The following is a 27,861-nucleotide window of genomic DNA, read 5'->3' as shown; positions in this document are numbered from 1 at the left end:
TCGAAAATTTTCTCTTTTTATTTTCTTCAATTGAGTTTGGATTTTATTAAAATAAAGGGTATACATTTTGAATTTGTAGACAAATGCTGAGAGAGGAAATTGGGTGACACTATACTCCGAATGAGAACCACATGCAGGCCACATGCAGGCCATGGGTGGTCTTGGCTCCTCCAACCTACATGTGGTTGTCTTCAGAATATTTGCACTGCACCCTTCAGAAAATATCAAACAAGCTGGGGTTGTGGTGTAGCTCATGGTTTCATAGCTCTCTCGTATCTCTTTTTTTGGGGATAGAAAAAGAAAAACTGAAACGGTATTTACCTCAACCTATTGCTATCACATTTTCATAGACTTCTATTTTCTGTTTCTCAATGGAATTACCAACAAAGACAGCAAATTGTGATGCCGAAAAAACCCGATATAGAATTAAGACCTGAAAAGTTTCTTACAAATTATCTCACAGAGTCGAATTCCACTGAATGGTGTGGCCAGAGGAACCTCCAAAAGCATCATATATTCTGAAGAATGTAAGTTGTGATTCTAGACCAGGAGAGATCATAGCTATTGCGGGTCCAAGTGGAGCAGGAAAGACAAATTTGCTAGAAATACTTGCGGGAATGATACCTCTAAATAATATTGTAGGCCAAGTTCTTGTGAATAAGCAACCAATGAATGCTCAATATTTTCGCCGAATATCAGGCTATGTCACTCAAGATGAAGCCCTCTTCCTACTCCTCACGGTAAAAGAGACGCTCATGTACAGCACTCGTCTCAGGTTGCGCAGTGGGCTCGAGAAGGCCACTTCCAGAGTTGAAAAGTTGCTAGACGAGTTTGGACTTGAGCACATTGCCAATGTACGTGTTGGTATAAAATCAAACCGTGGGATTGTTAAGCTCATAATTTCATACATATACATGCCCAATTTACTTACTTCTTTTGCTTAGTTTCTTATAATTTTGAGTTATTTGCCTCCCTTTGTGTGTTTTGTAGGCCAAAAGAGCAAGATAGCATAATTCATGCAATTCATGCATGTTAAGGCCTAATTTGGATGAAGAGAAGAAGAGCTTAAAGACAAACTCATTTTGGCTACAGCCCCCTGCCAGTCCAGTTCCGTAGGTCATATTGCAAGCTTTGTTTCAGCAACCTACATAGCTCGGATGAGGCACCATTCTTCATGAAAGTTGTTCCAATGGGTGTGTACTATAACATATCCAAAATTCAGCCCCATTGGATAAATCTGGAGTCCGTCACCTAGCAAACACAGATCCATGCTCATGATGGTTTTTTGTCAGCGAGCAAACTGAGTTAGCAATTTGTTTCGGCCTTAACTTCCTCCTCCGAGCTTGGATTGGGCCAATACTTGTGTGGTTGGATCATACACATTCCGAACTTCACAATGGACATCTTAAAGTCTTCATTTGATTCAGCCTAGCCCAAGTTGTAAGCCCTTGAAGTTGCTGGTCATGCTGACCTCAGGATGAGCTGGTTGGAAGCTTGGTCATGGTGAGCTAGGCATGAGCTATTGTAGCTGGTTGGAAGCTTGGTCATGGTGACATGAAGATGAGCTAGGGCTGCTGGTGGGATTTATTGGTGAAGTGCATCAACCAATTCAGATTTTTTAATGCATTAGTGAAGTGCATCAACCAATTCATCTTTTATAATGCAAGTGTTGTATGCATTAGCCATATTGAATTCAGATTTATCACTCCCCTCTCCCTATAAATACCACATCCATTCCACATTCAAGACACAACAAATCCTGAGATTCACAACCCCACAATTCACTCCAACCATCCTCAAACACTCTCACAATCCCAAACACTCCAACAATCACCAAAACAACTCCAGCAAACTTCTCTTCCATTTCCCTACGAATTTCATCTTCCTTAGCCATCACCACTCACTCAAACTCATCCCAAATCACCTCCATATCCTTCATACATCTTTCTAGAAGTGGGGAAGCTCTTGGAGAAGCATTAGAAGTGGAGAAGCACTTGGAGAAGCCTTGGACACCACAAGAACTTCAGAAAAAGGGTTTTTTTACTCTTATTGCATTCATTATGTTTTCTCATTTCTGTTCAAGTCTCTTTTCCATTATGAGTAGCTAAATCCATAACTAGGGCTTCGATGTAACCTAACATGAATATTCTGGGTTTATAAGTTTGGAGTTTCAAGTTTGATTCATGATTCATGTTCTTATTCATTATGCTTATAAGTTAACATGCTTGTTTGAATTATTGATCACCATTAGAACTTGTTTGTTAACTATCTTGGTTTGAATTAAGAGTATACACCATGCTTTAATTCGAATTGAACTATGAATAGGAAGAGTATGTATGGACATTCGACAACAGGGATTAGATACATACTTGGTTGTTTAAAATGTTCTTCTATGCTTAATGGGTTCCTAATGCTTAATTTTAGGTTAGACAACAAATGATCAAATTAGGGAATTAGGAACACAAGGTTAGGACCAAACACCATGGCCTAATCATACTTTAGCTAGAATCAATCTTTGAATCTGAATTAGACTTGTTACTTGAATCTTTATAACCCGGAATTGAATTGTTATGGTGATTCGAATACCCTAGTCTCAAAATCTGTTTTCCAACTCTTAAAACCACTCTTTGTTACATTTGTTTACTTGTTTTTGTTTGCAATTTCATTTTGCTTCTTTTGTTCAACAATCACAACCACTCTTGTTTTAAATTCTGTTTTAGACATAACCTCCTACTTTCTTGAATTTGGTAATCTAAGTACATAACTAGTTTTAACTTCTCAGTCTTCGTGGGTACGACCTCGTACTTGTCTTGCTATACTACTAATTGCCCCGTACAATTGCGAGTTAACATAATATTAACAACAAATTTTGGCGCCGTTGCCGGGGACTGAACGAAAGTTCTTCCCTGGTTATGTGCCCAAGGTTACCCTATTCTTTTTAGTGTTTCTAATTAATCTAATTTTCTATTTCAGGTAGTTTATGTCTAACAGGCCATTCCTTGAACAAGTAAGGTCTTCGTTCCAACGTTCCAGATCTTTGAACGCAGGACCATCATTGCAACCAAATCGTGTGACCTATGAAATTCATAATCGTCTAGAAAGGGAGTTGTCAACTGCAAAAGAGCAAGCTCTTGCTACATTTACAAGTCTTGCTCTCCACACTGAACTTCCTGGTTCTTCACTTTCAAATTCGGAAGCAAGTTCAGACCAAGAAGAAGAAGAAATGATGGCTGCCATTGAGTTCATGGGAGAACTTGATATCCCAACAATTCCAGCATCTCCTTCAAGCATTTCACTGCCCACTGTAGCTCGAAACTATGAGCTTAAATCTTCTCATCTTAATATGTTGCCTTCCTTTTATGGTTTACCTAATGAAGATCCATTAACTCATATAAAGGATATTTTTAATGTTGTGAGTTCTTTTCCCTTGACAGGTGTGACAGAAGATCAACTTCGAATGAGAGTGTTTCCATACACTTTGAAGGATAAGGCAAAATATTGGTTGAATTCTTTGAAGCCGGGATCACTCACTACATGGGCTGCCATTCAAAAGAAGTTCTTGGAGAAATACTTCTCCACGCAAAAGACCGACATGCTTAGGTATAAGATCTTGTTATTTGCACAGCAAGATGATGAATCGTTTTGTGAAGCATGGGAGAGATTCAATGGGCTGCTCAACCAATGTCCTCATCATGGGATTCCATTGAAGCTTCAAATGCGTATGTTTTATAAAGGACTAACCCCTTCTAGTCATAATATAGTCACCAATTTTGCAGGTGGTTCTTTTAAAACCAAAACTCCAGAAGAAACGTACGAACTCTTTGAGGAGATAGCAATGGAGACCCAACATACGGATACAAGAGGTAAACGTGTTATTAGTGGTTCTAATGATGCTTCTAGTATGCAGATTTCAAAACTGGAACAAAAGCTAGATGCTCTTCTTGCATTAAACTCAAGAAGCCCTCCGAAGGAAGTGTGTAGCATTTGTGAATCTCATGACCATGCTACCACAGCTTGTCCACTTGGGGCTGGATATCCAGAATTTGTGCAAGAACAAGCTAAGTTGGTAAATTCCTACAACCAAGGTCCAAGAAATGATCCATACTCTCAAAGTTATAATCCAGGTTGGAGGAATCATCCAAACTTTTCATGGAGAAATACCCAGAATCAAGCAAATCCCCCTTCATTCCAAAGGCCACAACAATCATCATCATCATTGGAAGATATAGTGAAGCAGATGGCAATCAACCAATCCAATTTTCAGCAAACTACACAAGCTGCCATCTCCAAATTGGAAGTCCAATTAGGCCAAATAGCTGCTGAAATAACTCAAAGAGTGCCTGGGAAATGGCCAAGCCAAACTGAGATCAATCCAAAGAACCCAGAAGCCAAGGCCATTCATGTGCTCAGATCAGGTAAGATCATTGATAATAAAGATGATTCTAATCTTTCAAATGATGTTGTGATTGTAGAAAATGAAGAGGAGGAGACCATGGCCACGGAAGGAGAACAATTCAAAACTTCTCAATCTGCTCCTAAGGCCAAATCAGATTCTCAAAAATCCGATCAATTCCAATTGCATAAAAGGGATGACAAATTTGTGCCACCACATCTTCAAGAAGATAGATACGTGCCACCCGCTCCATATGTTCCACAGATTCCATTTCCAGGCCGTCTTAAGAAAGCAAAGCAAGATAAGGCTTTTAAAGAGATTTATGATATTTTGAGTAAAGTTAATATCAATTTGCCTTTGCTTGATCTTATTGAACAGATTCCTGCATATGGAAAATTCATCAAGGACTTGAAAACTCACAAGCTCAATTTCGCTCCAAATGAAGGAGTAAAGCTCGACCAGAATGTAAGTGCTGTATTGCAAAGGAAGCTTCCACCAAAACTAGATGATCCTGGCAGCTTTGACATTCCCATTAACATTGGAGGCAAGAAGGTTGGAAGAGCCATGTTGGACTTGGGAGCAAGCATCAATGTTTTGCCATATTCAGTTTATCAAGAGCTTGGCTTAGAAGGGATGAAGAAGACTTCAATGCGACTTGAACTAGCTGATCATTCTATAAAATATCCAAAAGGTATTGTAGAAGATATTCTAGTTCAAGTTAATACACTAATTCTCCCTGCTGATTTTGTAGTGATGGACATGGAAGACAATCCAAATGGAGATCGTGTTGATCCCATTCTCCTAGGCAGGCCATTCATGGCCACTGCAGACACAATCATCAAAGTGAAAGATAGCACCCTCTCCATGACTGTTTTGGGTGAAACTGTTGAATTTAAAATGCTTAATGCTCTATCTCAACCTTCTATCTCTCTTGATTCTTGCTTTTCAATTGATGTTGTGGATCATGAGGTTTCTTCCAAAATTTTGCAGAGAAAGTCTAATGATGCTCTAGAAGCTGTCTTAACACAAGAAGAGGAAGATCTTTGTGAACTGGAGTTCCAAGAAGTGGTGGCTGCCTTAGAAGTATTTCCGCCATACCCACCATCCTTTAGGCCACCAATCGAGCCTCTTGGACCATCATCCACGAAATTGGAGCCATCCATTGTCATCCCACCAAAGCTAGAACTTAAACCTCTTCCCAATAATCTTAAATATACATATTTGGGTGCTAACGAAACTCTCCCTGTTATAATTGCTGCAGGTCTCTCCTCACATGAAGAAGAGAGCTTAATTAAAGTTCTAAAAGAGCATAAAACAGCCATTGGGTGGACCATAGCAGACATCAAAGGAATTAGTCCAAGCATGTGCATGCACCGGATTTTAATGGAAGAAGACAGCAAACCATCTCGTGATGCCCAAAGGAGGCTAAATCCCAACATGAAAGAGGTGGTTATAGCTTAAGTTTTAAAGCTACTCGATGTAGGAATCATCTACCCAATTTCAGATTCTAAGTGGGTGAGCCCTGTGCAAGTTGTTCCAAAGAAGTCCGGAATCACCGTTGTGAAGAATGAGAAGAATGAGCTAGTTCCTACACGAACTGTCACTGGTTGGAGAGTTTGCATTGATTACAGGAAGTTGAACACATCCACTAGAAAAGATCATTTCCCCTTACCTTTTATTGATCAAATGCTTGAACGTTTATCTGGCCATGCTTACTATTGTTTTCTTGATGGTTTTTCAGGTTATAATCAAATTCCCATTGCTCCGGAAGACCAAGAGAAAACCACATTCACATGCCCATTTGGTACGTTTGCTTATAGAAGGATGCCATTCGGTTTGTGCAATGCCCCAGCAACTTTCCAAAGATGCATGATGTCAATCTTTTCAGATATGGTGGAACGATTCATTGAGGTATTTATGGATGATTTTTCAGTTTTTGGTTCCTCTTTTGATAATTGTCTTCACCACTTGTCTCTAGTGCTTAAAAGATGCCAGGAAACAAATCTGATTTTGAATTGGGAGAAGTGTCACTTCATGGTGAGACAAGGCATTGTGCTAGGCCATGTGATTTCAAGCAAGGGAATCGAAGTGGATAAAGCCAAGATCGATCTCATCTCAAATCTTCCACCCCCTACCTCTATTAAAGGAATTAGAAGCTTTCTAGGTCATGCTGGATTCTATAGAAGGTTCATCAAAAATTTCTCAAGCATTACAAGGCCATTGTGTAATCTCCTTGCTAAGGATGCTGTTTTTGAGTTTAATGAAGCTTGCATGGAAGCTTTTTCTACCTTGAAGAGGGAGCTAACTTCAGCCCCTATTATCATAGCTCCGGATTGGTCTTTACCATTTGAAATAATGTGTGATGCCTCTGACTTTGCTATTGGTGCAGTTTTAGGTCAAAAGAAGAACAAGCTGCCCCATGTGATTCATTATGCTAGCCGGACCTTGAATGATGCTCAAATCAACTACTCCACAACAGAGAAGGAGTTGCTTGCTGTGGTTTTTGCTTTAGAAAAATTTCATTCTTACCTTGTTGGTTCTAAAGTAATTGTTTATTCTGACCATGCAGCTCTTAGATACTTGCTCACTAAGAAGGATGCCAAACCACGCTTGATTAGATGGATTCTCTTGCTGCAAGAATTCGATTTGGAGATTCGAGATAAGAAGGGATGTGAGAATGTGGTAGCTGATCATTTGAGCAGAATTGTGGTTGAAGAAAAAGGAGCAGCTATTCTACCCTTGAATGAGACTTTCCCTGATGAACAACTATATGCTGCCCAAGTCAAAGAGCCATGGTATGCTGATTTTGTTAATTATCTTGCTTGTGGTGTTCTTAGAAATGATCTAACTTCTCAGGACAAGAAGAAGTTCTTTTCCATGGTGAAACATTATGTCTGGGATGAACCTTTCTTATTCAAGCATTGCCCGGATCAACTCATCAGAAGATGTGTTCCAGAAGAAGAGCAAGAAAGCATACTTAGGCATAGCCACGAATTGGCTTGTGGAGGTCACTTTGGAGCTAAGAAAACAGCACTTAAAATTTTGCAATCTGGTTTCTTTTGGCCCACTCTATTCAAAGATGCGTTTAATTTTTGTGTTAAGTGTGATAGGTGCCAAAGGATGGGGAACATAAGTCGCAGGAATGAAATGCCATTGAATAACATACTTGTTGTGGAGCTCTTCGATGTGTGGGGTATTGATTTCATGGGACCATTCCCATCTTCCTTTGGTTATACTTACATACTTGTTGCTGTTGATTATGTGTCTAAATGGGTGGAAGCCATAGCCACCAAAACCAATGATTATAAGGTGGTGCTGAAGTTCTTGAAGGATAATATTTTCACAAGGTTTGGTACTCCAAGGGCTGTCATTAGTGATGGAGGCAGCCACTTCTGTAACAAGCCATTCGAAGCACTCATGAAAAAGTACAACATCACCCATCGAGTCTCTACACCATATCATCCGCAAACTTCTGGTCAAGTGGAAATAAGCAATAGAGAAATTAAGCACATCCTGGAGAAGGTGGTGAACAATACAAGGAAAGATTGGGCAGCCAAGCTCAATGATGCATTATGGGCTTATAGGACTGCATATAAGACTCCCATTGGAATGAGCCCTTATCGTCTTGTGTTTGGGAAAGCTTGTCACCTGCCAATGGAGCTTGAACACAATGCTTTTTGGGCCATCAAGAAGTTGAATTTTGATCTAGACAAGGCAGGCCATGCAAGAAAGTTTCAGCTCAATGAATTGGAAGAAATTAGACATGAGTCTTATGAGAATGCAAAGCTTTACAAAGAACGAACCAAGAGTTACCATGACAGAAACATTCAACGGAAAGAGTTCTCCAAAGGTATGTCAGCTCTTTTGTTTAACTCACGTTTGCGTCTCTTTCCAGGAAAATTGAAGTCTAGATGGCAAGGCCCATTCACCGTGGTCAATGTTTCTCCCTATGGAGCTGTGGAGATTCAAAACCCTAAAGATGGCTCGACTTTCAAAGTAAATGGACAACGTTTAAAGCCATTCTATGAGGGAGTTTCAGCTGGCATCCAAACTGGCCATGTGGTAGATCAACTTCCCTTCGTACCATCAACTTAGCTGATTGCACAATGTCTTGCCAAGACAGTAACTAAGGCGCTTCTTGGGAGGCAACCCATGTGTTCAAGAAGAAGGTGCTTGGTAGCAATCGACCTAATTGCATCAAGGGGAAGCATTTCAATCCTTTCTCTTTACTTGTTTTGTTTTTATTTTAGTCATTTTAAGTTTCTGTTCCTTTTTATAAATAAATAAATTTTAAAAATAATAATAATAATAAATTTTAAAAATAAATAAAAAATAAATAAAAATTTCATATAAGCTAACTTTTGGTAACCCCAGTGAGCACCTCCGTCAATACAGTGTCTAGGAGTTCTTTAGGCGACACCTTCGGTGTCTAAGAAGTTTGGGTTTTAAGCGGGACCATTGTGACCCCTCCAACCTTCCCGGATCCCCTGGCTGTGTTTTTTTGAGGCCCTTAACTGGTCATCCGTGAGTTGCTTATATATTCAATTTTTTTTTTTTTTTTTTTCCTAAACCTTCTTCTAAACTTTTCCCTTTATCATTTGTTTGTTCTCAATCATCTTTTGTATGCTTTCACATTGAGGACAATGTTCAATTCAGGTCTGGGGGGAAGGTTTTCAATTTCAATTTTCTTATCCATTTGTGTTTTCAATTTTCGTTCTCTTGTCACTTTTTTTTTTTTTTTTTTTTTTTTTTTTTAAGAATGTCATACAATCAATGCTATGGAGCTGCTATTTGAGGTTTTCATATCAGAATTTTGCACTTCACAAAGCTTTGGCTCTTAGAATTCTGGTGGCTAAAGTACCTGTTGCGTCGATACAGCTGCACCAAAATGGATTCAGTTGCATCCTCAACTTGTGATACTCGCAAGTGCACGAACCGTTGGTAGTTTAGCGTATGTAAGTGCGAGGTCGATTCCACAGGGATTGGTGATTGAATGATCCAATTTAGTTTCCCTACACAAAATAGAAACAAAAACAAAGAACATGAAAGAAGGAAGAAAATAAGAAAGTAACTCAAGCAAATAAATTCCCAAGTTCAATTAGATTAATGGATTGGTTCTAGCTAAAGTATGATTAAGCCATGGTGTGTGGTCATAACCTTGTGTTCCTAATTCCCTAATTTGATCATTTGTTGTCTAATCTAAAATTAAGCATTAGGAACCCATTAAGCATAGAAGAACAATTTAAACAACCAAGCATGTATCTAATCCCTGTTGTCGAATGTCCATACATACTCTTCCTATTCATAGTTCAATTCGAATTAAAGCATGGTGTCTACTCTTAATTCAAACCAAGATAGCTAACATGCAAGCCTAAATGGTGATCAATCATTCAAACTAGCATATCAACTTATAAGCATAATGAATAAGAACAAAAACCATAATTGAAACTTGGAAACTAATTCAACTTGAAAACTTAAGAAAGAATGTACATTACAAGAAAAATAAATTACAACTAAGAAAACATTAAAGAAAGCTAGAATTGAGAACAAGAAAGGAAAACTAAGAGAATTTGAGGGAGAGAAGGGAAGGGAGCTCTAGAGAAGTGTTTGAGAGCTCCCCCCCTTGGGGTGTGTTTACAAGCTTGGGAAACCTCACTATATATAGGCCTAAGGAAGCTGAAAATCTGAATTAAGTATGGCTAATGCATACAACACTTGTTTTATAAAATCTGAAATGGTTGATGCACTTCACTAATGCATACAACACTTCCATTATAAAATCTGAAATGGTTGATGCACTTCACTAATAAATCCCACCAGCAGCCCTAGCTCATTTTCATGTCACCATGACCAAGCTTCCAACCAGAAATAATAGCTCATCCTGAGGTCAGCATGACCAGCAACTTCAAGGGCTTACGAATTGGGCTTCCCTTAAGCAAATTAAGACTTTAAGCACTCAAACTTGAAGTTCAGAATGTCTTCTTTCCAGCCATATATCATTTGGGCCAATCCAAGGTCGGAGGAGGAAGTTAAGGCCAAAACAAATTGCTAACTCATTTTGCGCGCTGATAAAATCCATCCTGAGCATGGCTCTGTGTTTGCTAGGTAACAGACTCCATATTTATCCAATGGGGCTGAATGTTGGATATGTTATATTACACACCCATTGGAACAACTTTCATGAAGAATGTGGCCTCATCCGAGCTATGTAGGTTGCTGAAACAAAGCTTGCAATATGACCTACGAAACTGGGCTGGCAGGGGACTGTAGCTAAAATTGAGTTTGTTTTTAAGCTCTTCATCCATTCATCCAAATTAGGCCCTAACATGCATGGATTGCATCATTTACTATCCAAAGCCCTCATTATTACCTAAAGCTCAATGAACTGAAAGATAAACACAAAAAGGATTAAAAGCACAAGTTTAACTCAAAAACATAACCAAATCATAAGCTAGAAGGGTACAAAATGATATGTAAATATGCACCGATCAAATACCCCCAAACCTAGATTTTGCTAGTCCTCGAGCAAAACAAAAGGAAAACAAAGATAAAAACAAACAAGAAGTTAACTAGACCACTTTCGTAGGTAACTCGATTGCATTGAGCATATGCAACAAGCCTTTAAACCTCTAGGCATCCCTAGTAGGAGGAGTTGTGTCTCCTGAGGGTTTAACAGATACGATACCCACAAATGTTTTACTGACTCTGTAAAACAAGGTAATTAGAAAACTTAAAAGATTGTTAGTCTTTAAGCAAAATAAAAAAAAAAAACAAAAAAAAAAAAAAAAAATTACATTAACAAAAACAAAACAAAACAAAAAAATTACAAAAATAAAAAGAACTCAAAACAATCTTTCCGAACATTTTCTGAAGAGAAATGACTCATGCACATGACTCAAAAGTTTTAACAATAAAAGCTCAATTTTAAACATTATTCACAAAGCGGCAAAGTTCAAAACATAATATGCTCAAAGTGTGGTAGTGTGATAGCCAAATGCAACAAATTCCCCAATCTTAGTTTTCACACAATTTCAAAAATCATACAAAGCACAAGTTCAACTTCAAATCTCACCAAAGTTGTCCTCTCACAAATGAATCACTCGGAAGAGGGCTATAATGCAACACTCAGTTATAAACATGAGATTAGAGTTAAACCATAAAGACTTAACTCGAAATAGAAAGATGAAGAACTTGCATTAAAATGATCTCAAGAAGGATGCCAAACACTTAAAAGTAGAAAAATGAATGCAATTCAACCACATGACATTTAAGATCAATTTAGGTCTTTAGCATAGGTTGTTATGGGGCCAAGGGTGTAAGGTGAGTAAGAAATGAAGGGTATGGATAAAACAAAGTCCAAGAAACTCAAAATATAAGAGCATAAAACAATTGTTTACAAGACTTCGAATCATCACGATTAGATTTTTTCTTTTACACGATCAAAACTCCTTATACCTTCATTTACAATTATTCATACTCCTTTCCTTGAACTGAACAAACACCAATTTATTTAGAAGGCCCAAAAATGAAACCCAAAAATGAAATTTCATTCAACCACCACTTAATCACAATTTTTCTCTTTTCTTTTCTTTTCTTTCACCAATTGAGTGAATTTTTTTTTTCTTTATGTAATATCCCTTCCCAAACTTAGCATGAAAAACACATCCGAATTAGAGCTCATGAGTTCCTTAGAAAGGTAAATTCTTGTTTTTCGGGCTAAGGCGAGGAAATATAATTGGTAAAATGAAAGAAAAGGTTTACATGTAGGCTCAAAATGGTTAACAATGGAAAATCATGCTTAAGCATGCATAAGGTTAGCTTGAAAGGCACAAACGATCCAAAGAGGGCCTTAATATCACTTCTTAATGTCATGAAATCAAATTGCATAAGAATGAATGACTTTTAAGTGTTCAACCAAATCAATGAATAATGAGATCAAACAACAACTTTGATGACAAGAAAATAAGAGTATGTATATAACACTCATGAATTGAAGTACAAGGCTCAAAAGCTCACTTTATATAGTTGGTTAAATAAGTCTAATTTATGATTCATACAATTCTTTAGATCATGCAAATCCTTTAATTGGAAAATTATGAAACAAATGGCAAGTGCAAAGAAGGTTTCAAACATGTCATGCTAGAACGATGCCAAATTAATTAATTAATTAATTATTATTTTTTTACAATAAAAATTTACAAGGAAAAAAAATAAAAAATAAAAAATAAAAAAAATTCAATTTTTTTATTTAAGTCATGCAACATTTATCACAATCTCATCAAATGTGTTCGGAAAGTGACTAAACAAAACAAGATTCAAAACAAGAAAGAAATTTAAATTTTTTTTTTTTTTTTAAAATGTTAAGAAAAACCAAGTTTACTTGCTAAACTCCAATACCCCCAAACCTAGAAATGAGTATTGTCCTCAATGTTTAAAAATTAGCCACAAACAATGTCATAACAACAAATGAAAGGTATTAAAGCAAATAAATATAAAAAAAATCACAAAATCACAAAAGAAAACAAAAACAAAATAATTATAAAATAAAAATTACAACACAAACAAACAAACAAACAAAAAAATGAAACAGTAAACCCTAATCACACAATTCCGAAACCCAAAAAATTTTTGAAGCCCAAACGTTTGTTATTATTATTATTATTTTTTATTTAAATAAAATGAAACTTGAATTGGGAGAGCAAAGGCGGGATTTCTGAAAAGAAAGTGTGTGGTCCCTGATGCCTTGGTTCCTGGGAAGTCACGGGTGAAAGGGGTGAGGGACGTGTCGCCGCGCAGAAGCAGCTGTCACATCCCCCAAGCCAGAATTATTGTCTTCTTGGGTGAAGCGGGACGACTTTTTCACTAGAAGGTGGTGAAAGGTGAAAATGCAATTAAGGGGGGTTGGGAAACGGGTGCGGCGACATATAGAGATAAGCCGTAAGGGCCACACAGAACTCAGAACCGCAATGGCTAGGGTTAGCAAAAACTAAGTCTATAAAAGGTAAAAAAAAGAAAGGGTAAAAAACACAAACTCAGAAACACACAAAAGAGAAAAGAAAGAAGATAAGAAGTGAGAAATCAAATGGCCTCTTCCTACCCCTTTTCGTTGGATCTCAACCTAGCTCCACCGACTCAAACACGAGGCCAAGCAGCGGCACCAGTATGGATGCCCTACTTTGCTTCCGCACGGGGGCCTGTGACAGTAACTGACTCAATACTCCTGGACAACGATGTTGCCATTGGAGTGGCTAGAAATTTAGTGACTCCTAAAGATATACATGTTCTGGGGACAAGGGATGACAACCGGGTCGTGAGCGATGCCTTGGCACTGAGCGTGCAGAGTACAGCAACAGTCGCAAGTTTGGGTCATCGCCTACTTGCGAAGTCCCATGAGGTAGAGGTGCTCAAAGCTCAGTTGGCGGCGGAGCGAAGTATGGTTGAAGATTGTCAGACTGCTATAAAAAGCTTGAAAAGGGAGAGGTCAAGGATAGTGGAGGTGAATCGACACCAGCTAGAAGTATTGCGGGACGAGAATAGAAACCTATCAAAGATGGTAGAGTTGTACTCTCGCGACATGCGAAAACAGCTGGAAGACCTAGACCGACCGGGTAAACGCAAGCAAGCAGATCGTGAGAGTAGTTACGCTCAAGCTAAGATTGCGATCTTTGGGAGCTCAAGTGGTGAGCCCCAAGAGGCTGTGCATGAAGCCCATGAAGAGGACAGCCAGAGGGCCAAACTCAAAGCTCCAATGGTCGAGACACCGAGCACTGTGAAGAAATGACTTCTACTGCATTATTGATGTTTTTATTTTAATTTAATTTAATTTTTTTTTTTGTTGTTTTTGTCTTTATTTTGTTTTGGAAATAAAAGAGTAAATTTGCAGAAGGAAAAAGAAAACGGAAAAGAAAGCACACTTTCCAAACTTAAATCAAACGAAGACGACAAACGGAAATGGAAGCACAGTTCCCTAACTAAAATAAAATAAAGATGGCAGCCGAAAGGAAAAAGCAAAAACACAAAGCTCTAGAAAATGAAAGTAACGGGCAAAAACATAAAACACCAGAAAACACGGAAAAAAGTAAAGTAAAGTGAAAGTAAAGGTGCTCCCCCTTGAAGCGATTAGGTCGAGCATGCCCGGGAAATCCGAAATGGTGTTGACTCTCTCTCTCATCAGCGTATGTCTATTTAAACCACACCTCTGCAAGCGGATGATACCCAGCATTTCTTCCTGCAAACTCAAGGAAAAACATCAAAAAATTCAGAAGCAAAACAAATGGCATCCTCATGCACTCACCTTGATGATCTCAACCTTGAGCTCTCACTTGCACCACCGAATGCCCAGACAAGGGCTCCTCCAACTCCTGTCTTCCCAAACTCCACATATCATCACGGCACGGCCTCAAACTTTGCTGAGATAATACCAAACTTTTCTGAGGCAATGCCGAACAGAGCAGCGCTGCTGGGAGGCATGATTGGCAGCAAGCTCACACCGACAGATCATCTGCATGTGGCACAGAGGTCTGACAAGGCAGCGGTGGAGGAGTCCCACAATTTAACTGTGCTCCACGCGGTCTCCGCTACCAATTTGGGCATGCGCCTACTAGCGAGGACAAGGGAGTGTGCCGCGATGAGCGAGGAAATAGCTTCCTTGAAGGCTATGGTGGCGGACTTGCAGAAGTGGCTCTACTGTGCCAATCAGCACGTGGAAGCACTGCAGAGGAAAAATGAGGACCATGTCGAGCTGCTGCAGATTCTGCAAGTAAGAGAAAATAGAGGCAAGCCATGATGATGATGAAGATGAAGAAGAAGAAGAAGAAGAAGAAGAAGTTTTTTTTGTTTTTTTTTGTTTTTTTTTTTTGTTTTTGTTTTTTGTTTTTTGTTTTTTGTTTTTAATGCAGCGTTTGAAATAAAAATGTGTTTTAACACTCAGAAATAAACTAACTAACCATACCACGTAAATAAATAAATAAACTAACTTAACAAAACAAAAACAAAGACTATACAGAAAAGAAAACAAAGAAAATAAATAAATAAATAAAACTTAATTTAAAAACACACGAATATACAAGCAACTCACGGATGACCAGTTAAGGGCCTCAGAAAACACAGCCAGGGGATCCGGGAAGGTTGGAGGGGTCACAATGGTCCCGCTTAAAACCCAAACTTCTTAGACACCGAAGGTGTCGCCTAAAGAACTCCTAGACACTGTATTAACGGAAGTGCTCACTGGGGTTACCATAAGTCGGCTCATATGAAAAAAAAAAAAATTTAAAAATATATTCTCGTAAGAAAAAGAAACAAAAACAAATTAAGATAACATGAAACAACAAACCATAAACGAAAATGAACTAAGTACTCTAAACAAACTCAAACAAACGATATAAATTATTGTACTAAAAGAAACAAACCAAGAAACCAAAGAAAAAAAAACAAACAGCACTTTCTATCACCTATTTATCACCATTTGGACAGATTCGTTTCTATGTTTTTCAGCTTCGACCTATGTTCAGTTTTTAGGCTATAACTTTCCAACCGTAAGTCCAAATTTTACGTTCTTTATATGGTTGGATTCAGCATAGAAAAACAAAGAACTCAACGCGGACCAAAAGGCAAAAACAACTACGAAAATAAACAGAATTCAAAGAAGAGAAAGGATTGAAATGCTCCCCCTTGAAGCGATTAGGTCGAATGTGATGCACTTGGAGGTCGCGACTTCTCCCATTGCTCCACACTTTCCATTCTTATGATTGAGGTTGCCATCTCTCTCCATTTTTATTAAGCTATCATAAATTGCTAAAACAAACACACAAACTTGAAATGGAATTAAAAGGATTAGGAAATAAAAACTAAAATGAAAAGGAAAATCAACACAAGTCCAATTCCATGCTTCAAAGCAACAAGCACCAATGGGTTGTGTAAGCTGGGACTTAAACCCAGTTCTCTTGCTTGTTGGGCAATTGTCCTTTTCTGTTGGACTACAAACACAACTTGTCCATTAACGTCATTAACTTTAAAACAAGAAATTGTCTAGAAAAACATGAAAATGAAAAATAAAAATAAAACAAGTAGGGAAAAGAAATAGAACCAAACTATGTTGCCAATCCCCGGCAACGGCGCCAAAAACTTGTTGCGTCGATACAGCTGCACCAAAATGGATTCAGTTGCATCCTCAACTTGTGATACTCGCAAGTGCACGAACCGTTGGTAGTTTAGCGTATGTAAGTGCGAGGTCGATTCCACAGGGATTGGTGATTGAATGATCCAATTTAGTTTCCCTACACAAAATAGAAACAAAAACAAAGAACATGAAAGAAGGAAGAAAATAAGAAAGTAACTCAAGCAAATAAATTCCCAAGTTCAATTAGATTAATGGATTGGTTCTAGCTAAAGTATGATTAAGCCATGGTGTGTGGTCATAACCTTGTGTTCCTAATTCCCTAATTTGATCATTTGTTGTCTAATCTAAAATTAAGCATTAGGAACCCATTAAGCATAGAAGAACAATTTAAACAACCAAGCATGTATCTAATCCCTGTTGTCGAATGTCCATACATACTCTTCCTATTCATAGTTCAATTCGAATTAAAGCATGGTGTCTACTCTTAATTCAAACCAAGATAGCTAACATGCAAGCCTAAATGGTGATCAATCATTCAAACTAGCATATCAACTTATAAGCATAATGAATAAGAACAAAAACCATAATTGAAACTTGGAAACTAATTCAACTTGAAAACTTAAGAAAGAATGTACATTACAAGAAAAATAAATTACAACTAAGAAAACATTAAAGAAAGCTAGAATTGAGAACAAGAAAGGAAAACTAAGAGAATTTGAGGGAGAGAAGGGAAGGGAGCTCTAGAGAAGTGTTTGAGAGCTCCCCCCCTTGGGGTGTGTTTACAAGCTTGGGAAACCTCACTATATATAGGCCTAAGGAAGCTGAAAATCTGAATTAAGTATGGCTAATGCATACAACACTTGTTTTATAAAATCTGAAATGGTTGATGCACTTCACTAATGCATACAACACTTCCATTATAAAATCTGAAATGGTTGATGCACTTCACTAATAAATCCCACCAGCAGCCCTAGCTCATTTTCATGTCACCATGACCAAGCTTCCAACCAGAAATAATAGCTCATCCTGAGGTCAGCATGACCAGCAACTTCAAGGGCTTACGAATTGGGCTTCCCTTAAGCAAATTAAGACTTTAAGCACTCAAACTTGAAGTTCAGAATGTCTTCTTTCCAGCCATATATCATTTGGGCCAATCCAAGGTCGGAGGAGGAAGTTAAGGCCAAAACAAATTGCTAACTCATTTTGCGCGCTGATAAAATCCATCCTGAGCATGGCTCTGTGTTTGCTAGGTAACAGACTCCATATTTATCCAATGGGGCTGAATTTTGGATATGTTATATTACACACCCATTGGAACAACTTTCATGAAGAATGTGGCCTCATCCGAGCTATGTAGGTTGCTGAAACAAAGCTTGCAATATGACCTACGAAACTGGGCTGGCAGGGGACTGTAGCTAAAATTGAGTTTGTTTTTAAGCTCTTCATCCATTCATCCAAATTAGGCCCTAACATGCATGGATTGCATCATTTACTATCCAAAGCCCTCATTATTACCTAAAGCTCAATGAACTGAAAGATAAACACAAAAAGGATTAAAAGCACAAGTTTAACTCAAAAACATAACCAAATCATAAGCTAGAAGGGTACAAAATGATATGTAAATATGCACCGATCAGTACCATGCTCAAATTCTTGAAGGAAAATAGTGGAGACTACCCTAGTGAGCTATATCGAGCCTAATTGCTTTCTTGAGAGGGTTTAAAGTGTTCTATTTCTCATCCATACTTATTTTCTTCAATTCACTCTAATTGATCTCATCATTTCATTTTGATTGAATACTAAGGATGATTCTCTTTTGTAGATATCATGTGCTTGCTCTCATTCATGAATGAACTCATTGAAGTGATGCTAGGCTATGTGTGCATAACCATTCTATGTGCTTTCTTTTCACCCTACCTATATGTGTGTTCCATCAACCCTCTTGAAGCCAAACACTTAAAGCCTTTTCTTCTATCACCCTCATCATTTCCCTACCTTTGTATCTCAATCTGAGATACTTGACCTATTGTAGCCATACCCTATAGCTTAGAAATATACCAAGGTGTGCCAAGATAAAGTTTGAAGCAAGGAAGTTGCAGCCATGTACCTAAATAAAGATGATGTGAATCTGTGCAATGAAGTTAATGAAGATGCAGATCAAATCAACGAAGATGAAAGTGTTTCGATTTGATCTAAGTGTGAAAAATAAAGTCCATGCCAGGTGATACCATGAAGTTTGCTGCCATGCCAATCTAAATCAATGATACCTTGCAGATTAATGAAGCATGCAACCTTGGTGTGTTCTTAAGTTACTTGTTTTTCCTTCCAATTCTTCCATTTCCCCTAAACCTTAGCCTTTCATTACAACCTTGTGAAAGACCTAGCTGATCTTTGAGGATGTATTCATGTGTGATGGTAAGTATGTGTGTATCTCTATTCTTAGTATTTGATTCCTTTCAAAAGATCTAACCCAATTTGTGCTTCTATTTCTTACACTCACTTATGCTTTCTTGAGAGAATTAAAACATAGGTTCTGAGTGATTGAGTGTTATCTGTGAGAATTAGAGTCGAAGCATGTTCTCTATTCAAGGTTTGAGTGTGCTTGCTTTGAAACCGTGTGCCTTTGAGCTATAGCTTCCACTTGTACACACTGATTGATCACATATCTTGGCAACTCTATGGTGTTGGAGGTATGACTAAAACTTTCTTTCATTTTCATTAGTTGATTTCAAAGTTGTTTTTCTAACCATTTTGTTTTGTAGAGTTAGAAAAACGTTTGTGGGTATCGTATCTGTTAAACCCTCAGGAGACACAACTCCTCCTACTAGGGATGCCTAGAGGTTTAAAGGCTTGTTGCATACGCTCAATGCAATCGAGTTACCTACGAAAGTGGTCTAGTTAACTTCTTGTTTTGTTTTTATCTTTGTTTCTCTTTTGTTTTGCTCGAGGACTAGCAAAATCTAAGTTTGGGGGTGTGTTAAGCTCATAATTTCATACATATACATGCCCAATTTACTTACTTCTTTTGCTTAGTTTCTTATAATTTTGAGTTATTTGCCTCCCTTTGTGTGTTTTGTAGGCCAAAAGAGCAAGATAGCATAATTCATGCAATTCATGCATGTTAAGGCCTAATTTGGATGAAGAGAAGAAGAGCTTAAAGACAAACTCATTTTGGCTACAGCCCCCTGCCAGTCCAGTTCCGTAGGTCATATTGCAAGCTTTGTTTCAGCAACCTACATAGCTCGGATGAGGCACCATTCTTCATGAACGTTGTTCCAATGGGTGTGTACTATAACATATCCAAAATTCAGCCCCATTGGATAAATCTGGAGTCCGTCACCTAGCAAACACAGATCCATGCTCATGATGGTTTTTTGTCAGCGAGCAAACTGAGTTAGCAATTTGTTTCGGCCTTAACTTCCTCCTCCGAGCTTGGATTGGGCCAATACTTGTGTGGTTGGATCATACACATTCCGAACTTCACAATGGACATCTTAAAGTCTTCATTTGATTCAGCCTAGCCCAAGTTGTAAGCCCTTGAAGTTGCTGGTCATGCTGACCTCAGGATGAGCTGGTTGGAAGCTTGGTCATGGTGAGCTAGGCATGAGCTATTGTAGCTGGTTGGAAGCTTGGTCATGGTGACATGAAGATGAGCTAGGGCTGCTGGTGGGATTTATTGGTGAAGTGCATCAACCAATTCAGATTTTTTAATGCAAGTGTTGTATGCATTAGTGAAGTGCATCAACCAATTCATCTTTTATAATGCAAGTGTTGTATGCATTAGCCATATTGAATTCAGATTTATCACTCCCCTCTCCCTATAAATACCACATCCATTCCACATTCAAGACACAACAAATCCTGAGATTCACAACCCCACAATTCACTCCAACCATCCTCAAACACTCTCACAATCCCAAACACTCCAACAATCACCAAAACAACTCCAGCAAACTTCTCTTCCATTTCCCTACGAATTTCATCTTCCTTAGCCATCACCACTCACTCAAACTCATCCCAAATCACCTCCATATCCTTCATACATCTTTCTAGAAGTGGGGAAGCTCTTGGAGAAGCATTAGAAGTGGAGAAGCACTTGGAGAAGCCTTGGACACCACAAGAACTTCAGAAAAAGGGTTTTTTTACTCTTATTGCATTCATTATGTTTTCTCATTTCTGTTCAAGTCTCTTTTCCATTATGAGTAGCTAAATCCATAACTAGGGCTTCGATGTAACCTAACATGAATATTCTGGGTTTATAAGTTTGGAGTTTCAAGTTTGATTCATGATTCATGTTCTTATTCATTTTGCTTATAAGTTAACATGCTTGTTTGAATGATTGATCACCATTAGAACTTGTTTGTTAACTATCTTGGTTTGAATTAAGAGTATACACCATGCTTTAATTCGAATTGAACTATGAATAGGAAGAGTATGTATGGACATTCGACAACAGGGATTAGATACATACTTGGTTGTTTAAAATGTTCTTCTATGCTTAATGGGTTCCTAATGCTTAATTTTAGGTTAGACAACAAATGATCAAATTAGGGAATTAGGAACACAAGGTTAGGACCAAACACCATGGCCTAATCATACTTTAGCTAGAATCAATCTTTGAATCTGAATTAGACTTGTTACTTGAATCTTTATAACCCGGAATTGAATTGTTATGGTGATTCGAATACCCTAGTCTCAAAATCTGTTTTCCAACTCTTAAAACCACTCTTTGTTACATTTGTTTACTTGTTTTTGTTTGCAATTTCATTTTGCTTCTTTTGTTCAACAATCACAACCACTCTTGTTTTAAATTCTGTTTTAGACATAACCTCCTACTTTCTTGAATTTGGTAATCTAAGTACATAACTAGTTTTAACTTCTCAGTCTTCGTGGGTACGACCTCGTACTTGTCTTGCTATACTACTAATTGCCCCGTACAATTGCGAGTTAACATAATATTAACAACAGGGATTTCAGGCAGTGAAAAGCGTAGAGTCTCAATTGGGGTTGATCTAGTTCATGATCCAGCAATTCTTCTGCTTGATGAACCAACATCCGGGTTGGATTCAGCCTCAGCTCTTGATGTGGCTTTGTTGCTGAAATCCATGGCTGCAAAACAAGGGAAGACAATTGCGTTAACCATTCACCAACCTGGTTTTCGAATTCTGGAGCTGTTTAATCAAGTTATGTTGCTGTCAAATGGAACTCTTCTTCACCATGGATCTCTGCAACTTCTCGAGCAGCAGCTTAAATACATAGGCCATTTCATTCCTAAGCATGCTAACTTGCTTAAGTTTGCTATGGACGCGACGAAAGACCTTATAGGAATGGAAGAAATTAAGGAAGAATATGAGTACATCAGAGCAGGTCTGGCCACATGTAGGGTTGAAGGAAATAAATTTCGTTTCCCCAATCCTCGATTAAAATAAATTTATATATTGGGCCAGAGATTTACCAGCAATATTTATGGAACCAAACAATTGTTTGTTGCAAGAACAATGCAAGCATTGTTGTCTGCGTTTGTTCTGGGCACTACTTTTATGAATGCTGCAAAAGACCCAAGAGGAGCCAAACTACAAACACTAACGGGGTTTTTCGCCTTCAGCCTAGCCTTCTTGCTTTCATGCACAACAGAAGGCCTCCCAATATACTTGCGAGAAAGAAGGATACTAATGACAGAAACCTCAAGAGGAGCTTATAGAGTCTCCTCTTATGTCATATCAAGCACTCTAGTGTTCCTCCCTTTCCTTCCTTCTAATTGTTGCTCTTCTTTTCGCCGTCCTGGTCTACTGGTTAGTCGGATTGTGAAAGGAAGTTGATGGGTTTCTCTATTTTTCACTAGTGGTTTAAATGGTCATTCTTGATGACTGTACATGTCTAGTCAGCATATTAGCTGTAGATCACATGTATATCTTGTGGTCATTTAGGAGTTGTTAAGCAATTGTATAAAGCTCTTGTGTGTACGGTATTTGTTCATTAATAAAATACAAACAGTAAAGATCTCTTAGAAATCTCTGTGTTCTCTCTCTAGCTTTCTTCCTTCTTATCTCTTTCTGCAAATCTCACTTTTGTTATCATGGTATCAGAGCCCTCAGTGGCTGTCTGATCCATTCTTCTTCTGCGCATATCTCTGTTCTTTTCTCTGCTTTTGTGTCTTCGTCATCTTTCTTCGACGAATTTTCTTCTCAAAATCGAAAAATTTTGTTTCAGAAAACCCTAGATTTCTGCCATGGCTGCTTCTTCATCATCTTCTCTCAAAATTGAACAACTCCTTGGATTACTTACTATTCGTCTTACTGATGATAATTTTCTTAAGTGGAATTATCAAATTGAGTCGGTTCTGGAAGGTTACGACCTCTTTGGCCATTTTGATGGCTCTGCTCTTCCTCCGCCCAAATTTGCGATTGTTGATGAAGAGGGAGTGACATCGGAAGTAACTGCTGCGTATAAGGATTGGATGCGCACTGATAAAGCTCTTCTCAGTCTTCTCATTGCTTCTCTCTCTGACGAAGCAATTGAGTATGTTATTGGCTGTAAGACTGCCAGGGATGCTTGGCTTAGTCTCACCGATCGTTATGCGTCGGTTTCTCGTGCCAGAATCAATCATTTGAAAACTGAATTTCAGAATGTGCAAAAAGGTGGTGATTCCATTGAGCGATTTCTTCTTCGTCTCAAGCATCTGCGTGATCAGTTACATGCTGCTGGTACTAAGATTTCTGATGATGACTTTATCATTGCTGCATTAAATGGCTTACCACATGAATACGACATAATCAAAACGATCTTGATTGCTCGTGATACACCAATCTCGTTGAAAGATTTTCGCGCTCAGTTACTGGATGCTGAGCAAACTGCTGAGGCTCGGATTACCTCTCATTCTGCTATGTTTGTGCCTTATACATCTTCTGGCTATGGGGTTCAAGGAGCTCAAAGTGGTTCATCGTCTGTCTCTATGTCTTCAGGACAAGGTTTGCTTCCTACACCTGCTTCTCATGTTGGTTATTCTGGTAATGCATCTTCTCAACCTCCTTCGCTGTCTTTTGGTCCTCGTCCTGTTTCTCATATTGGTTTTGGTCGAGGCAAGTTCAATGGTGGAAGGAATTTTAGCTCTCCAACTCGTCCAAATTTCAGAGGCATTACTCCTGATTATCGAGGCCACAACACATTTTCTGGTTCCAAGTTTGTTCCTGAATGTCAGATTTGTAATAAAAGGGGTCATACGGCTATTAACTGCTTCTATAGGCATGCCAATTCTCAATCTTCGGTTTCTACAGTGCCTGAGTGCCAAATCTGTGGCAAGCGTGGACATGGTGCTTTGGACTGTTATCACAGGTCGAATTACTCATTTCAAGGTCAAGCTCCTCCTTCTTCCTTAACTGCTCTGACAGCACAGACTTCCTATTCTCCTGAACAAGTATGGATTGCTGATAGTGGAGCCGCACATCATATGGTGGGTGATGTGTCTCAGTTGCAAAATGTGACTCCATGTGCTACTGAGGAAAATGTCACAGTTGGAAATGGGGAAGGTCTGAATATACTTCATATCGGCACTTCTAATCTTTCTTGTGCCACATCTAGGCTTACAATGCCCTCTGTTTTCCATGTTCCTCAACTCAAAGCAAATCTTTTGTCAGTGCACCAACTTTGTAAGGATAACAACTGCTATATTGTGTTTGATGTTTCTGGTTTCTTAATACAGGACAAAGTCACTCATCAGGTGCTTCTCAAGGGAAAGAGTGACCATGGCTTATATCCTATTCCACTGCTTCCTCAGTCTACAATATCTTCAGTTTCTTCAATGCATAAAGCTTACATTGGCCAGCAAATAAAGTCCTCTCTGTGGCATCAGAGGTTAGGACATACCACTAATGAGGTTACAAAGAAAATGTTGCAAGCTTCTGCTATTTCTGTTTCTGATGATCTGTCTTCAGCTATTTGTTCAGCATGTTTACAAGGCAAAATGCATAGGTTGTCTTTTCCTACTAGTCATTCTAGAGCTACTATGCCATTTCAATGTATCCACAGTGATGTATGGGGTCCCTCTGCTGTAAAATCCATTGATGGCTACAGATATTATGTCAATTTTGTTGATGAATGTACCGGTTTTATGTGGCTATATCCCATTTTTAATAAATCAGATGCTTTTGGAGTTTTCAAGAAGTTTTATGCTATGCTCACAAATTAGTATGATGCTAAAGTTAAGATATTTCAAACTGATGGAGGGGGTGAGTTTACTAGCACATTATTCACTGCCTTTCTTGATTCTAAAGGCATTATTCATCACTTGTCTTGCCCTTACACTCCTCAGCAGAATGGGCTGGCTGAAAGAAAGAATAGTCATGTTATTGACACAGCCATAACTCTTTTATCTGCTGCTTCACTTCCTACAAAGTTTTGGGTTCATTCTGTTGCTCATGCTGTTTATCTAATAAATAGAATGCCGAGTGAAATTTTGAATCATCAATCTCCATTCCTTAAGTTGTTTGGCCATGCTCCTACTGTTCAGCATCTGAGAGTTTTTTGGCACCGCTGTTTATCCTTACTTGAGATGTTATAATGTGCACAAGCTTCAACCAAGGACTGCTCAATGTGTGTTCATGGGTTATGCACAAGGTTACAAGGGAGTTTTGTGTTTTAATCTGTTTACTAATAAATTTGTTGTTTCAAGACATGTTTTGCATGATGAGACAGTTTTTCCTTTTGCAAATAAAGTGTCTTCATCTGTTTTGGGTTTGTCTCATGGAAATTCAAAGACAACTCCAGTATTGGTTTCTCTTCCTATTCCTGTGTCTTCATCAGCTCCAGCGCATAGTATGAGTTTATTACAGTCTGGTTTACAACATGCTGTATCTCAGGATGTCATTTTACCTCACCAAGTTTCTGATAGTGATCCGATTTCTAGTGCTTCTTCTAGCAATGCTTCTATTGGTGACAGGGTACCTCTTGATTCTATGTCAGTACCCGTACCCGTGCTAAGGGATGATCAGTTACAAGTGCTTCTACCAGCTAGTTCTCAAGATGGTGATGTTTCAGTTCCTAGTGGTTCTGTTAATACCCATACTATGACTACAAGGTCCAAGGATGGTATTGTTTGTAGAAAGCCTTTTTCTGACTATCAATGCTATTATACCTCTATTCCTTCACTGCCTGATGAAACTGAGCCTGCCACTTATAAGTTAGCTTCTCAATCTCCAGTGTGGATAAAAGCTATGCAGGAAGAACTTGATGCATTACACATGCAGGGTACTTGGATTTTAGTTCCAAAACCATGCCATAAAAATGTTGTTGGCAGTAAGTGGGTTTACTGGATTAAAAGGAACTCAAATGGAACTGTTTCTAGGCATAAGGCTCGTCTGGTAGCTCAAGGATTTAGTCAAGAGCCTGGATTGGATTTTAGTGAGACTTTTAGTCCTGTAGTTAGGCATACTACAGTTCGATTAATTCTGAGTATTGCTGCTATGAACAAATGGTCTTTAAGACAATTAGATGTTAAAAATGCATTTTTACACGGCGATCTTGAAGAAGAAGTTTTCATGAGGCAACCCCCTGGTTTTGAAGATTCTGCACATCCAGAGTTTGTGTGTCAATTAAAGAAATCTCTTTATGGTCTTAAGCAAGCTCCAAGGGCTTGGAATGCTAAATTCACTGGTTATTTACCAACTATTGGTTTCAAATCCTCTCATTCTGACCCAAGTCTATTTGTCAAACATATTGGATCTGATATTGTCATTCTTCTTTTATATGTGGATGATATAATTCTTACAGGTTCCAAGGCATCTTGTATTCAAGAAGTGGTTGATGACCTCAGTTCAGTTTTTGAAATGAAAGACATGGGAAAGCGCTAACCTATTTCTTGGGTTTACAGATTGATTATAATGCAGAGAGTGATATATTTGTAAGTCAGAAGAAATATGCTACAGAACTTCTACATAAAGCAGGTATGAGTTCCTGCAGACCCTGTTCAACTCCTAGTAAGCCACATACTCAAGTATTGCAGTCTGAGGGTACACTTCTATCTGATCCCTCATTATATCGAAGTTTTGTTGGAGCTTTACAATATTTAACATTTACCAGACCAGATTTATCCTATGCTGTCAATTCTGTTTGCCAATACATGACTGCTCCTACAGAAATTCATTGGTTACTTGTTAAAAGGATATTCAGATACATTCAGGGCACTCTAGATCATGGATTGAAGTTCTCTAGTGGTCCTTGGCAATTACATGCTTTTAGTGATGCAGATTGGGCAGGAGATGTGAATACCAGACGATCTACTACGGGATTTGTGGTTTTCTTAGGTCCTAATCCTATTTCATGGCAATCCAAGAAACAAACCTCTGTGGCTAGGAGTTCAACAGAAGCTGAGTATCGATCCTTGGCACATACCTCCGCTGATATAGCTTGGATAAGGCAAGTGTTGCAAGATTTAAAAGTTCGTCTGCCTCAGCAACTTGTTTTGCATTGTGACAACTTGTCAGCTATTGCACTCAGTTCTAACCCTGTTTTTCATTCACATATCAAGCATTTAGATACTGATTTTCATTTTGTCAGAGAGAGAGTTCAAAGAGGAGACCTGATTGTTCAATACATACCAACTGAAGAACAAGTGGCTGATGTATTTACCAAAGGTCTTCATAGTCCTATTTTCCTCAAACACTGTATTAATCTTAGATTGGGGAACCCAGCTGGGTTTGAGGGGGAATGATGACTGTACATGTCTAGTCAGCATATTAGCTGTAGATCACATGTATATCTTGTGGTCATTTAGGAGTTGTTAAGCAATTGTATAAAGCTCTTGTGTGTACGGTATTTGTTCATTAATAAAATACAAACAGTAAAGATCTCTTAGAAATCTCTGTGTTCTCTCCCTAGCTTTCTTCCTTCTTATCTCTTTCTGCAAATCTCACTTTTGTTATCAATTCTCATGTCCAATTCTTTTGTTGCATGTTTTAGTGCTCTTGTGCCAAACTATATCTTGGGAACATCTTTAATTGCAGGGACAATGGGTTCTTTTTCTCTCTTTGTGGGTATTTCATATCCAAGAATGACATACCCAGCTACTGGATTTTCATGCACTATTTAAGTTTGTTCAAGTACCCACTTGAGTGTTTTATGATAAATGAGTATGGAGGAGAGCAAGGAAGGAGGAGATGCTTGGCTATAGTTGATGGAACATGTGTGTATGGTGATAAATTTTTGATGCAGAGAGGCTTGAAACAATAAATAAAAAAAAGTGGGGACTAATTTGGGTGTAATAATGTGTTTCATCCTCGGGTATAGATTTCTTTGTTTTTTAAATTCTGTCTTGCAGATCTTATAGAACAAGAAACTAGAAAAGTTTTGCAGCCCG

The 27,861-nt window shown here is 38.3% G+C and overlaps 1 non-coding gene and 1 pseudogene across 1 annotated transcript; one reads left to right on the top strand and one right to left on the bottom strand.

Moving 5' to 3' along the window:
* The first annotated feature begins 371 nt into the window (after positions 1-371).
* On the top strand, positions 372-27,844 carry LOC110747469 (ABC transporter G family member 10-like; annotated as a pseudogene).
* LOC148295642 (small nucleolar RNA R71) lies at positions 3,593-3,699 on the bottom strand. Its single transcript, XR_015834834.1, has one exon. It is a non-coding gene; the product is annotated as a small nucleolar RNA R71 (small nucleolar RNA).
* Positions 27,845-27,861: the final 17 nt, after the last annotated feature.

This window comes from Prunus avium, chromosome 3, assembly GCF_965620075.1.
Source record: "Prunus avium chromosome 3, drPruAviu1.hap1.1, whole genome shotgun sequence".
In the NCBI taxonomy this organism is placed as follows: domain Eukaryota; kingdom Viridiplantae; phylum Streptophyta; class Magnoliopsida; order Rosales; family Rosaceae; genus Prunus; species Prunus avium.
This window is presented reverse-complemented; position numbering and strand designations above follow the sequence as displayed.